Raw genomic sequence first — 5,047 nt, 5'->3', positions numbered from 1 at the left:
CTTTTTAGTATTCCTTGTAAGTGGACAGAAATATGGCTATTTGATGTTAACACAACTCGTCAAGGCTGCAAACAGTCATTTAAAAAGTTTCCTCCTAGCAAATGTTCGCTAAGTGCCTGGGTGTTTCCCCCTCACATTTTCAGAGCTCTACTGCTTATTTCCACAGTAAGAGTATGCAAATTACAGCGGCTGAGCTTCTTAATCACCAGTAGCACTAATACCTATTTTGGGGTATGGTAATGGTACCAAAAGTGTTTTTTCAAAAATAAAAAATGACTTAATTTTTACCACTGTGATAATACCCAGGCACTCAATATGTATCCTAAAGCTCTTTATAATATATGTAGTGTGTCTAGTCTTAAAGACATTTGGAGCATGGCAAGAAAGTCAGCTTCTCATTGATGTTTGTGGATTCTTACAGAATGTTAGTACAAATTTTTATAAATATTTGGTGGTCCCTGGGGGAAAATATCATTACTATAGTTAGTGAGTTAGAAATTTCAGCTCAGTGTCTTCTACTATTCAAGGTTGTATACTTTAAACAACTATAAAAATCAAAAGGCTGCCACTATTAGATGCCTCAGAAGAATAGCTGGTTGTCTTTGTTGGCTAACATTAAATATTCTGAGGCCAGAGCATGGAAGAACTGTTTACATTAGTCAACGAAATGGTGATTTTTTTTTTTTAAAGGAACTTCAAGTTTGCAATGCTACTGTAAGTAGAAGCATGAAGCTTTTGGATAATGTACAACTTATTGTGGAGTAGATATAAATTGGCCTAAGGATTGAATTAACCAGCTGAGTCCAAATAATAAGCATAAATCATATGTAATTGTTCTTAAAGTCAATGTATAGATTGTTTTCACTTTTTCCTTCCACTAATTTCCTTAATATTCCAACTATATGGCCTTCTAGACAACTTTAATTGAAATAATTTGGATTTAGTCAAATACTATTCAGAAACTAATAAATTTTACTGTAACATCAAAATTATGCAGTGGTGATGGATTTTAATGTTTCTCCCCTTTTTGGTTTTTTACATTGTAAGTACCAATTAGCTGCTGCCATAAAAATCGTGTCTTTCATAAATTGAATTTTCTTACTTCAGTCTTTATTAGGAACTGGAAAACAGCAAGTACTGTTTATTGTTCTTCTTGGCAGAACAATTCTATGGTCACCACTAACACAGAATTAATGCTAAACCACTGCTCCTAGGGGAAATACAGGACTATTGTTCTGCAAGCCTCTGGTCACATTTTTATCAACTAATCAATAGCTAAGCTTGTTTCAGGTGTCTTTGTGTTTTGTTGACTTACTAACATTGAACTTACAGTCAACAGCCCCGTAACTTCACGCTTGACTAAAGCTTGTCTTACACATGTTATTTTCTCCATGAGGCACGTCACAGCCTTCTTGTACCTATTAGGAACATTAGGCAGCCCTTCATTTTAAACAGGGAAATCACCAAAGAAAGGACAAAGATGCAAAAAAACGTGGTGCTAACTAGTGCAAAGGATGCTCATTTACAGTATGAGTGCTGAGGTACCCTGCTCAACCTCCAGTGGGAACATATACATTGAGCAAGTCAAAATTTTCACTCCACAGGTCACCAGGAAAGTTTTAAAGAGTAGGCAAACATCCAAATACAGAACCCATGTATAATGAGACTCAATTGTATTTAGCTGTATTACAAAGCTATGATATCTATCTGTCTGATCTACAGAATATTGCTGAATGGTGTTCCCATATTTCTATAACATTTTTTTTTTGAGATTTTATGTATTTAATCTCTCCACCCAGCATGGAGTTCAGACCCACAGCCCCAAGATCAAGAGTTGCACAATCCACTGACAGAGCCGGCCAGTTGCCCCTCTGTGACTCATTTTTTTTCTTTTTTTTAAGATTTATTTATTTATTTTAAAGAGAGCATGCAAAAGTTGGACCAGAAGGAGAGAATGTCAAGCAGACTCCCACTGAGCATGGAGCCCAACATGGGGCTTGATCTCATGAACTGAGATTATGACCTGAGCCGAAATCAAGAGTTGGAAGCCTAACCAAGTGAGCCACCCAGGTGCTCTCCCCTCCATAATACTTTAAATGTTCAATGTCTAACAGTAAATACTTGGTTCCTAACTGTTTGTAGTAGATAGTTTGCTTTTACTCTTTGTTTCAGCGGCATTTTAGTTCTCGGTTCAATCATTCAGTAATACTCGGTACTTAATGTGTGCCAGAATGTTATTAGGCACAGCCATGAATTTGAAAATTACAGATGTGCCCCCTTGGACCATCAAATAGTGTGATATGTGTTCTGATAGAGACTGGTCACATGTGCTGGATATCTCTCCCCTCCATCTTTTCTATGAAGCTGATGAATGGACCACAGCAGTGAGCTCCTTTGCCTCGGGGCTTCTGAATGGGTTTTGCTAAGGAGTGTCCTTGTCAGAGTTAGACAGATGATCAGGGTGTCAATTCTTTTGGCTCTGTCATAACTTCTTCCAAACTTCCCTTCACTAGTTTCCTTTGAATTGCCACTCCCTGTTCTTTTCCCTTCTGGCCGGGAGGTCATGTCACCTCTGCTGCCACTAACCGGGGGTTGCTTCCTGTTCTGGCTCCCTGGACCCATAGCTTTGCACAGTATCTCCTCAGAGTATCTTAATTTAAGGACCATCTGCTTCCTGTTGGAACCAAGACTAAGAAACCAAAGAGGAATTCCTAGAGAAAATACTCCAAAGAGTTTACCTCTGACAGTCCTTGTCATCAATTATCAGAAAGGACCTCAAAACTTTACTGAATATGTCCTAACAGTTTTAAAAACCCAAATCCTATTCTAGTAGATACCTGTGCAGATACTACATAAAGAAATGAATTTGTTTTCTTGGACAAGCTCTTCAGCCAATGTCTGCAGGATTTAGTTGTGGCTTATGAGTAGGTCTAACTGCATTTACTCCACTCTTTCAGCCTACCCCGGGGACCCTTTGAAACTTAAATAAGTCACACAGCTTTCACATCCAAATAGATTTTCAATCTGAGAAAGGACATCTTTTCTTAGATCTGTAGTTTTAGAATTGTCCAAAAGGCCTGTAATCTCTATTCTTAACCCAGCAGCAGAAAGGGCAAGAGGCTAAATTTCTCTAGAATCAGATCACCACATTTTGGTTTCATTTCATTTAAAGTGAATGCCAAGGGGCGCCTGGGTGGCTCAGTGGGTTAAAGTCTCTGCCTTCAGCTCAGGTCATGATCCCAGAGTCCTGGGACCGAGCCCCGCATCAGGCTCTCTGCTCAGCAGGGAGCATGCTTCCCTCCCTCTCTCTCTGCCTTCCTCTCTGCCTACTTGCAATCTCTGTCTGTCAAATAAATAAATAAAATCTTTAAAAAAATAAATAAAGTGAATGCCAAGATCCATTCAGTTTTTGGTACCATGGACCCTTTTTCAGAAAAATGTGTTAAGTGCAGAAAATGAAATGCATGGGATTACAAAGAAAACCAATTATATCAAACTCTAAGTTATCAAAATATATGTGTGATACAGTAATAAATGTGTTCACTTAACCAAATCTAGCAGGAGGCTTAACAACTGCTCTGACAGCGAAGTAGCATAAACACTATATGGAGATCTCTGTAACAACTCATGAGATATGAAAATACCTGCTTTCTGTTATTGACTAGTCATAGTCACTGGCCTGAAACAGCTCTGCATTCTTGCATTTATTATAATCAAAGGGAATACTAAATTCCACTTACAATTTACAGAAAATAATTTTCATTCCCATGCAAGTGTGCATATCCTCTGAATTCTGCCCTTAAATCTCTTGTAGGTATGTGACTCCAGGTTAAGGGTTCCTTACCTAGCTAACCAGATATGGGTGGCAATATTTCAAATAGAACTATAACATCATATTCAAAGGCCATCATATTCAAATGATACTTAATTTAGCATAATTTGGTGTTTAATCTTATTCACATCTCATGTCTACTTCATTAACACATATGTAACAAATTACATGTGTGAGGTTTTATTTAAAATAGCTTATACCTTGGGGTCCCCAGCTGGCTCAGTTAGTAGAGTGTATGACTCTTGATCTTGGGCTTGTGGGTTCAATCTCCACGTTGGGTGTAGAGATTACTTTAAAAAAAAAAAAACCTTTAGACAATTGTCATATGATCTCTCTGATATGAGGAATTTGAGAGGCAGGGTGGGGGTAGGGAGGGAAAAAATGGAACAATATGGAATTGGGAGGGAGACAAACTATAAGAGACTCTCAGTCTCAGGAAACAAACTGAGGGTTGCTGGAGTGGAGGGGAGTGGGAGGGTTGGGGTGGCTGGGTGATGGACATTGGGGAGGATATGTGCTATGGTGAGTGCTGTGAATTGTGTAAGACTGATGATTCACAGACCTGTACCCCTGGGGCAAAAATACATTATATGTTAATAAAAATTTTTTAAAAAGTAAAACAACTTTTTAAAAAAGTAAAATATTTTTAAAAATTCATTTTTTGTAAGAACTTTATTAATGGGCAAAGCAGGGCACACTCTTATCCATGCTGAGGTTATCTTCCAATCATTCAGTAAATATTTGTGGGACATTCATTGTGCAATCACTGAACTCAAGGAGTGAGTTCAGTGAGGGAGAGACAAGTGCTTATGTAAACAAGTACTTGCAACAGAGCGCAGTGTGATGGCAAGAGTATCAATGACATGCTTGTGGGATCACATAAATGTACACCCAGCCCAGATAGGGAAGATCAGGAAGAGCTTGAAGGATGAGTTGGCAGTACATCAAGAAGAGACAAAGGCTATCTGTGGTCACTACCACAAGATGCACAAAATAAAGGACAATGAAATGAGTCTGCCATGTTCCTGGAACTGAAAACAGTCCGGGTGCAGCTGGGAGAGAGATGAGTCTGGAGAATCATGGAGTGTGGCTGACGGTCGCACAGCCCCGGGAACAAGTCTGCTGCCGTCATGATCATCCCCATGTGCTGCTTCTCCTGTGGCACGATCGCCAGCAACAACTGGGAGGCCTACCTGGTGTTGCAGGCTGGTACCC

The sequence above is a fragment of the Meles meles genome, chromosome 4 (genome assembly GCF_922984935.1).
Source record: "Meles meles chromosome 4, mMelMel3.1 paternal haplotype, whole genome shotgun sequence".
In the NCBI taxonomy this organism is placed as follows: Eukaryota; Metazoa; Chordata; class Mammalia; order Carnivora; family Mustelidae; genus Meles; species Meles meles.
Note: the sequence above shows the minus strand (reverse complement) of the source record.